This window comes from Sceloporus occidentalis, unplaced genomic scaffold (genome assembly GCF_023333645.1).
Source record: "Sceloporus occidentalis isolate IW3139 unplaced genomic scaffold, rSceOcc1.0.p SCAF_8, whole genome shotgun sequence".
NCBI classification, from domain to species: domain Eukaryota; kingdom Metazoa; phylum Chordata; class Lepidosauria; order Squamata; family Phrynosomatidae; genus Sceloporus; species Sceloporus occidentalis.
In genome coordinates this window covers 29,066,225-29,076,267 of record NW_028316988.1, presented here as the reverse complement: position 1 = coordinate 29,076,267, position 10,043 = coordinate 29,066,225, and the positions used below count along the sequence as shown (strand labels likewise).

Sequence of the window (10,043 nt, the reverse complement as noted above, 5' to 3'; positions counted from 1 at the left end):
ATTCTACTTTCTTCTCATGGCCCTTTTTAGTCCAGGAACAGGAAATTCTTAGATAAGATGGAACTGACTTTGACAGACTCCCCTGTTTCAGTTTCTCAAGTCAGTTTCCGCACAGGGATATATATATATATGTGTGTGTGTGTATATATAGATAAATATATAGATGTGTGTGTGTGTGTGTGTGTGTATATATATATATATATATACACCTTACAAATAAATTATATACACATGTATACAGTATACATGTGTGTGTATAAATTAAAAAGTATATATATATATATGCGTGTGTGTGTGTATATATACATATATAAGTATACATGTGTGTACATAAATCGTGTGTGTGTGTATATATAGATAGGTATAGAAGTATGTAATATAAACACGTGTATGTATAATTTATAAGATATATGTGTGTGTGTGTGTGTATATAGTATATACAGGTGTATATATATATATATATAAGGTATATATGTGTCTGTATATATAGATATGCATATAAGTATATATATGTGTATGTGTATATATATATATATATATACACACACACACAAACATACATATGTAGATAGATAAGTGTGTGTGTGTGTGTGTATATATATATACATATACACACACATAAATATATATAACTATATATATAAAGGGACACATTCATTTTAAATCCTGTACAGTAAGGAATTAAATATTACTATTATTATTATTATCCCCCTTTAAGTTTGCCTTATTGATTTATGTGTGTGTGTGTGTGTGTATAATTAGATAAAGGCATTAGAGCAGACCCCTTTCCCTGTCAAAAACCACCCCCCCTGAATACATTATATATAATTAGTGTTGCCCCAGCAGAGTGAGGGAGGCCTTTGGGGGGAGATGGATAGATAGGAGGCCTCCCTCTTTCCTTTCTTCCTTCCTCCCCTTTTTGCTGCTGCTGCTGCTTCTGTGCTGCTTCTCACGTACACACTCCCTATACAAGGCAATTGCAAGGGAAAACCGCGTGTGCGCATGCGCGGGCCTGGCTAAACCCGGCCCCGCCCCCTCTCGACCCACGTTGCCCAATCAAAGCGGCTCTCACTCCCGCGGCCCCCTTCCCGTACCTCCCTAAGCCTCTTTCTCATTGGCTCCGCGCCGACCAATGAAGAGAGAGAAAGAATCAACAACGGGAGAGGAAGAACGAAAGAAGCGTCTCTTTAATCCGAGGGCGGAGCGCGATTGGCGGAGAGGGACGTCGCTCTTAAACCGGGACCAATGGGAGCGGAGCGTCGAGGGAAAGCAGCCAATGGGAGTTGTGGGCGGGCGCTGGGCGGCCGTTGAGGACGGGAAGGGATTGGCAGCGGCGCCCCTCCCCCTTCGCTGTGTTCTGAGGCGATTCTTCTGGAGGCGAAGAAGGCAGGCCTCCGAAGGGCCTCAGTCGGGAGCAGGAGCCCGGGACGGTAAGGCCTGCTCCGAGGGGAAGGAGGGCGGCGGCGGCGGCCCTTGCCAGGCCCTCCATCTGCCGCCCTGCAGCGCTCGGGGCTCTGGGTATTCTTGCACGGCAGGAAAGGGCCGGGATTACGTGGCCCTTGGGGCTCCTGGAGGGCAGGAAGCGAGTGGGACAAGGCCAGCGCTCTTCCAGGGATTTGGGACTCCAACTCCCAGAATCCCCGGCGGTGGGCCAAGAAGGCCGAGGCTTCTGGGAGGCGGAGTCCAAAGTCTCTGGGAAGGGCGCAGTTTGGATGGCCCTCGGGGTCCCTTCGGTGGATCGGATGGGCCTTGGAGGTGGCTTCTAACCCTAGGGATCTGTGTGTTCCTGCAGGAGGGCAGAAGGAGACTGGATTCTGTGGCCCTTGGGGTCCCTTCCAAGGCTAGGGTCCTCTGCTTCTACCAACCCTTTGCTCAGACCTCGCAAACCCCATGCTTTACATTTGGCTCTATGGTTCTATGCTGTGTATTATTATTACTGTTATTGTTATGATGTGATTGGAGTGTGGCTCCCCTCGCCCTCTTCTCAGCATGTTGGGCCATTGCTGTTGTTTACTGTTTATTGTTGTTGCTGTTGTTGTTTTGCCTTCCAGTCATTCCTAGCTTAAGGCAGCTCTGTGATGGGTTTCTCTCGGCAGGATTCCTCCAGAGGAAGTTGGCCGTCGCCTTCCCCCGAGGCTGAGAGAGTGTGACTTCTTGCCCAAGGGTCCCCCCATGGGTTTCCATGGCCTCCCAGAGCCACAAGATTAAGCCACGCTGCCTCTCAAAGAGGGGTCAAGGTTTTCTTGGCCGGGTTTGTTCAGAGGAGGTTTGACTCTGAGGCTGAGAGAGTGTGACTTCTTGCCCAAGGGGACCCAACGGGTTTCCATGGCCAGGCGTTGAACCCTGGTTAGGTGCGGGTTTGCCTTCGGTGGTCCGGAACCAGAAATAGTCCTGTTTGAGGCCGCTTTAACTGCTCTAAGTGCTAGGGAATCCTGGGAATTGTAGTTTAATGTGGCCCCGGAGCACTTTGACAGAGAAAACTACAGGTCCCAGGATTGCCTAGCATTGAGCCAATTGAAGCGGTCTCAAACCGGATGACTATTCCTACAAGGTCTTTTTGGGGTCACAACACACTCCAGTTCCCAGACATCCACAGCATGGAGCCAAGGCACTTAAAGTGTTACTAGCAAAGGGAGCATTACGCACAGCGTCCCAGTCTTTGCAGCCTTGTGTCCTGTCTTGGTGTTGATAATACGGGACGTTTACCACCAAATAAACATGTTACGGCAAACATGTTAGCATTTATGGTTCCCATAAACCCAGCGCATCCAAGGACTGAGTGCTTCAAAGAAAAACCCAAACCCAGTGTGTTTTGGGAATCTATTTTGGTTCCTAATATCAGGCCAAGGGCCAAAACAGGCCTGGTTTTGAGGCCGCTTTAACTGCCCTGGGGATTCTGGGAACTGTAGTTTTGATTTTGTTGTTGTTGTTGTTGTTATTATTATTAATTTTACTGTTTAAATAAGCCACACATAAATCCATCACTTACTTTGCTACACTCTTACAATCTGTAACACACTAAACCTACGTAACGGCATAAAACATACAATGACTTCCTCTCCTTTACAGTACTTTGAAAATTCAATTTAAATACACATTTTGTAGTTTGTCACCCCATTATAGGCTTTATTCCCATAGTCTTTCTTTAACTCTCTTTTCCTTTCGTAGTCTCCATTCTACAAGGGTTCATTCCAGACAAAATGTCACAAATAATGGAGACATTATAGTTATATATATATATATGTCCTCTATTCATACCTTTATTATTACATACTTGTAGTCCTAGGCCCTCACAAACTTAGCAGAAGTGTGTATGTGTGTTTGTGTGTGTTGGGGTGAGTTAAGGGGTTGTTGCTACTCCATCTCCAATGAGAAGGCATACAGGACAAGAGAAATGCATCAATGCTGCAAAGGCACTGAGTGTGACTGACCCTTGAAAAACGTATTTGGAAATCTGGGTCCAAAACACACTGCGGAAATAATCTAGTCTGAAACCGCTTTACCTGCCCTGGCTCAATGTTAGGGAATCCTGGGAACTGTAGTTCGTTGGCGCATCAGAGCTCTCTGACAGAGAAGGCGACCCAATGTCTCACAAAACGACACTTCCCAGGATTCCTTAGCATTGAGAGGTGTCAAACTGGATCTGTTTTGGACCTTAGTTTGATATTAAGAACAAAAATGGATTCTTGAAACACGTCGAGTTGCCTAGTTTGGGTTTTCCGTAGCTTTTTTACAATGGTGGTTGTATTCAGGGTGTGTAACCCATCATTCATGGTCTGGAAACATGCTGAAATGCATATGGTGTGCAGTTGTTGTGAGGGAGTGTGTAAGGTGTGTGATAGTAGTGGGGACGTCTTTAATATGAGAGACACCTGTGGTTCTGGGGAGGGAGAGTACATGGTGGAAATGCTGTGTCCAGAATTTGCTCAATGCCAGGGGATTCTGGGAACTGTAGTTTTATTTTTGTTGTTATTATTATTATTATTTATTACTTTGAAAATTCAATTTAAATACACATTTTGTAGTTTGTCACCCATTATAGGCTTTATTCCCATAGTCTTTCTTTAACTCTGTAGCCGAAGGGCCTTGTGGGATATGTCCAGCCTCCTTCGCGTGGGGTGTTTGTGGAGAGAAAGAGTAGGATGCAGCATTGTTTAAAGGACAGCCAAAGGTTTGTGGGAGTGTGAGTCGTGGAGGCCTTGTGGAAGCAGGCTTCATGTATGGCTGCATCCACACTGGAGAAATAACCCGGTTTGGCACCGCTTTAACAGCCCTGACTCAAGGCTGTCGAATTCTGGGAGTTGGAGTTTGGCGTGGGAACGCTCTGCAGAAATAATCCAGCTTGAGACCCCTTTAACTGCCCTGGCTCAGTGCTAGGGAATCGTGGGAACGGCGGTTTATTGTGGCGCCATTGCTCCCTGGCAAGAGAAGGCTCAATGTTTCACAAAACTAGGTCCCAGTATTGCCTAGCATTGAGCCGAGGCAGTTAAAGTGGTGTCAAAGTGGATTGTTTCTGCAGTGTGTTTTGGACCCTGGTTGCAGCCGGTGGGATAGCAATTCCAGGTGGGAGTCCCTGGAAGATTTGTGACCTGTCATTAAACTGCTTGATTCGTGTTTCTTTAGGCATTGATTTAGGCGTTTGCCTAAAGTGGATGGATGGAAGGCGTCCTGTTTTCATAGCTGCAAAGAATCAGAAGCTGAGCAATGTAGCATCTAAACATTTTAGAGATCTGTATTTCCAAGCTGGTTTTGTAATGTGATGTTCATGCAGCACTAAGGGCAGCATTAAAGGGCTAGCAGTGTGCCATCTAATCTGAAATTAATCATAAAGCCCACAAAACGTTAATAGCAAGCCACATTTTGTCTTGGGACTGAATGGAAGGCCATATTGGTCCCATTTGAGCCTCTGTGGGAAAGGTCCTTCCACAACTCTGGAGCCACAGCAAAGAGGGCCCTGGTGAGATACAGAGGAGGGCTTCTCCAGCAGACTTCAATCTTCTTGTCATGTATACTGTATATACTTATGGATAAGTCTAAAAATGTAGGTCAGAAATTGCCCCCCAAAACCCGAGTCGACTTATCCACAGGTCAATATAGGTACTGTACTTTAACTCCTATTCAAAAAAGGAACCATCTCCTGGTGAAAAGCAAGACTGGAAGCACTAAGCCCTTTCTATTCTCTCATCCATCCAGCCTTTAGGGTGAGCGGATGCAGTTTTCTAAGTTCTTTGGCATCCTCTGAAGATGCCCAAAGCCACAGATGCTGGGGAAACGTCAGGAAGAAACTCTTCTAGAACATGGCCACAGAGCCCCAAAAAAACCCACACAAAACTATTCTTTGGCATTGTTTTTCCCTTTGCTTCATCCTTTGGCTCACTTGTTACATGCCCCAAAATTTTACCCTCAACTTACCCACGGATCATATCAAAATTTTGACTCCAAAGCCTGCCCTCGACTTCTAGTAGAGCATATACACTATATGCGGAAGGAGGTTTCTTCAAGTACAGTCGGCCCTCCACAATTGCAGTTTTGACGTTTGTGGATTTGTATTGTGTTGTCTCTAGGAGTCTCTCTCTAGGTCCTCCGGAGAAATTGTGCTGGAAGTGGACCATAGAGTTGTGCTGGAGGACCTAAAGCCTCATAGCGAAAGCACTTCTCTAGGCATTTCTAGGTCTTCTAACATGATTCTGTGGTCAAATTCTGGCAGATGCCAGGACAGAGTTCTGCTGGAGGACCTAGAGAAGTGTCCTCTTACGTTTAAAAGTGAAATGGTTTGAGTATGCTTTTGCAGTCTGCATTGGGATTCATTATAAATCTGAAAGCTACATTTATTTTGTGAGTTATGGAATTTGGACTGCCTTATCTCCCTGGCCACCTGAACGGAGTAGAAACGGTCCTTAAGTGGCAGCTCCAGCTTTATGGCTCTTTCGTTTTCTTTTCTCACTTTTAACAGTCGAGCGAGTCTTCAGTGTTGGAAGGAAGATAGAAAGGCCAGTTCTCTCCACTGGAGTATGAGTTTGGCAAGGGCTACCTTTCCCCAGGTATAGAAGAATTTGATTTTAGATATGTAAAATTTATCCTTCCTCAACCCCCAGCTTTTCAGCGTCTGGTGAAAATGCATTAGGAGATTTGTTAGGCATTTTGGTTTGCGCACAATTCGCACTTGTTTCTATAGGATCTGCCCTCGTGTCACTGCTGTTTGTCAATAGTGCAGATTGCAAGGCGACTATGATTTTTTTTGGTGATGCTCGCAGATGCGGTCCTTGCAAAGAGAGGTTTAATGGCTTGAGATCTTTATTCGCTGTATGCCTCTTGAGGAGGAGTAAGTTTCTTTGCCCGCCAATAGAGAGAAGAAGATGATCAACCCCACATTTTTAAAATTGGGAGTGAAGTGCTGGAGAACTTAGGGTGAAAAATAGGGCATTTTAAATGTATCTGGAGCCTTGTTTGGCTACAGTTACATTTGCTCCTGGAAAGCCTTTTTTTTGGAGCGGAAGCATACATCTCTATGATTCTATCTGCAGCCATTTTGCAATTCAGCATTGTGTAGACCAGTGATCCTAAAACATCCTCCAGGTTTCTAGACTTCAGCTCCCAGAAGCCTCAGCCATCTTGGCCAGTAGTCTGGAATTCTGGGAGTTGAAGTCCAAAGCATCTGCAAGGTCAGAGTTTGGGAATCACTGAGTAGACGGATGCATTTCCAGCATTGGTGTGTTTGCACAGATCCTTTTAGCAGAGCTGAGTTACTGGTCATATTGGTAGTATGCAATGCTTGTGCAAGATGTACTGCATAGTTGTAACCCTTCCAAAAGCGGTAGAAAGGATTGTAGTGTTGAAGGTGGTGGGCAGGTAGAATGGTTAGCGGCCACAGGGAACCTCGCTTGTTGTAGTTACTTGCCAAGTAGGCACTTTGTAGGTGCTCAAGTAGCCAGGAGGAATGAATCAGCCATGTGGCAGCTCATCCGCATTTAAAGCAGTGGTTCCCAACCTGTGGGTCATGACCCCTTTGGGGGTCGAATGACCCTTTCATGAGGGTCGCCTAAGACCATTGGAAAACATCTATTTAATTACAGTTATGAAGTAGCAATGAAAATAATTTCATGGGTTTGGGTCACCACAACATGAGGAACTGTATTAAAGGGTTCGCGGCATTAGGAAGGTTGGGAACCACTGATTTAAAGGTTTGGTTTTGCATAATTTGGATGGTTTAACCTTGCACAGTTTTTTCCATTGCAGGAATGGATTGATTGCCATATCATGTTAGATTGGGTCATGTTGAGTATATATACCAGATACCCCCCCCCCCCAAACAGCATGCTCCAGATTTCTCTCACTATAACTCCAAGCAAAATTCCTTAGGCCATTGGAGACCGAGAAGATGGAATCTGAAGGTGCCAAGTTAGCAAAGGCTGGAATAAGGGGGAAAGCAACAGTATGTTGTTTCTTTAGTGAACTGGTCTTCCATACATGAGCTGAAAAGGGGATATTCCTCCCCTAGAAGACACTCTGCAGGCTCCTGCACTTGTGAACCGATCGTGGGGTTTTCTTGGCAAGGTTTGATCTGGACACGGTTGCTCTCTTTTTAACTGTTCGGTGGAAGTTAGCATCAGCAGTGTAGTTAGTGCTTTCCTGATACAATTCACACAGAGACAAGCGTTGACACTTAGAGCAGTGGTCCCCAAACTGTGCCCTTTAAGAGATTTTGGACTTCAGCTCCCAGAAGTCTCTGGGAGCTGAAGTACAAAATCCCTTAAAGAGCACAATTTGGGGACCACTGACTTAGAGCATTCTGCTTTTTCTGGCAAACCCACATCGAGATGAGCAATGGTGTGATATAGTGGATGGTTGGACGGGGAGGCTTTTATTCCAGCTATCATTTCAGACACATTTGAAACCCTTGCAAAAGCCAGGGCCCTTCCCTTCTTTCAGAACAAGGAGAATAAGTGACTTGTGTTGCAGTGAGGTTAGTTGGAAGGAAGTATTGGAAAGTGCTCTGAAGCAAATTCCTATGGGTTCATTTCTCAAAGTCAATGGGTTGCCAGCTTGTGTCTTTCTGCAACATTGTAGTATAAGTAGAATCCATCGCATTTTGTGATCACCTTTGTTGCAAAATGCTTATTGATAGGTGAGGCTGGAGGCTGCTCTTCTCACATTGGGTTTATGGGTGTGAGGATCAGGCAAGCACAGAAATGTATGAGATGCTTCAGCCATTTCACTTCCCAAGGAAATTGTCCAGGTTTTGGTGTCATAAATCTTAAGTCCGAACATGCATTCCAGGTCCCACTTAATCCTGGTTTGCTAAATGCTCTCCTGGTTTAAGTGGTCTGTGAATTGCTCTGCTAATTGTTTTGACTGAGTAACTCATTTGTTATCTTCCTAAAGAACTACTTTTAAGAGATCAGCTGCCCATTTGCAGCAGCTGCTGCCACATCTCCCTCAGAGCTAGTGTTGTACTTTACATAAAAATGCTTTAGGGCCAGTTGCTTTGTTGACTTTTAAAAAGCATTGGACCAACTGGTGGAGGAGGAAGTGGTTTAATGCCCTGCTAGCAATGGTAGCTTTCTGTAGCTCCCACACCAAGAGGCACTATGCTTCCCAGCATTGAGGGGCAACAGCATGTGAGATTAGTAGCTTCAGTCCCCTACACTGGGACTTCCTTGTGTCAAAGCCATTTTAAGAAAGGTTGCACTGGATTAGATGAACTGAGGGTCTAATTCCACATTGCTGCTCAATTTTTGTTGTTGTTGTGTGCCTTCAAGTCATTTCTGACTTAGGACGACCCTCAGGCGAAATGTCACAGGGTTTTCTTTTCAAGATTAGTACAGCGGGGATTTGTCGTTGGTCCTCCTCTGAGGCTGAGATGGTGTGACTTGCCCAAGATCACCCAGTGGGTTTCCAGGCTGAGTGGAGGTCCAAACCCTGGCCACCCAGCATCATGGTCAACACTTAAACCCCTTGCACTATGTCCACTTACTTATTAGGATCATTAAATCTCTCTCCCATGCTGGTTTAGGAAACGATCCAGCAGTATTCGTTGGTAACCAATGTCACCACCATCAGGCTTTCTCTGTTGCCCCTGCTAGTTTGAAGCCCTCAATAACACCGCATAAAGTGCTTTATAAATGAAATGCTTTCCTTTTGGTGCTATAGAATAGTTTAACTTGGACAGTCAGTAAAGGGTCCCATACAAATCAGCAGGATTATCAGTTGAAGTAGTTTGATAATACAGATCGCAGGTGGACAACTTGGGAATTATGTTTGACTGTAACTCCCACCAGCCCCAGTTGGTTTAGACAATGGTGAGGGATGTTGAGAGTTGCAGTGGAATAAGATCTCCAGGAATATAAGTAGCCTAATACTGATGTATTATTTCAATACATCACAAACTTAATTCTGACTCTAAAAGGAAGGGGCGAGGACAGCCACTGTTGACAGTGGAACAAACTCCCTCAGAGTGTAATGGAGTCTCCTTCCTTAGAGGTCTTTAAACAGAGGCTGGATGGCCATCTGTCAATGGGGATGCTTTGATTGAGAGTTCCTGCATGGCAGAATAAAGGGGTTGGAATGGATGGCCCTTGCGGTCTCTTCCAACTCTATGATTCTAAATGATGGGGTGATAGAATAAAGAAAACATACATTAAAATCAACATTGTACCATTCTTGCTGGATTATTTGACTGCTTAAATACTAGTCAAAAGCTTCTTTTCAGTGGGCTTTGTCGTTCCAGTAGAAAAATTAAAATACATTTGGTATTGTTTCTAGTTGGGTGATTATTATTTTTTAAAGCGCTGTTAACATTTCTTCTTTCCATGCAAAAATGGATCCTGAAGGCATTTTGGATGATTGTGTCTTCATCCTGCTGCTTTATATGCTTGCTTAGTCTCTCCCTCCACAGCTGTTCAGTTTCTAGCATGGAGGAAAGCTCTGAATCTGGGTCAGTGTGTCACACCCACCGGAGGAGGGCCTGCGAGGGTGTCCTGTGACCAGCCCCACGAATGGGAATTGGCCTTTCGACAGGCATTCCAGCCCGACCCCTTTTCCAG

General features: G+C 45.0%; 1 protein-coding gene across 2 annotated transcripts in view; it reads left to right on the top strand.

Annotated features, from left to right (window-relative positions):
- Window positions 1–1,318: 1,318 nt before the first annotated feature.
- Window positions 1,319–10,043, top strand: part of KDM4B (lysine demethylase 4B) — a 127,382-nt gene continuing 118,657 nt past the window's right edge. The window contains exon 1 of one of the 2 annotated variants that reach the window (XR_016282153.1): window positions 1,319–1,430. The gene's annotated coding sequence lies outside the window, so the exon portion shown is untranslated. The remainder of the gene's footprint in view (window positions 1,431–10,043) is intronic. The other variant, XM_089535813.1, reaches the window with a different exon arrangement.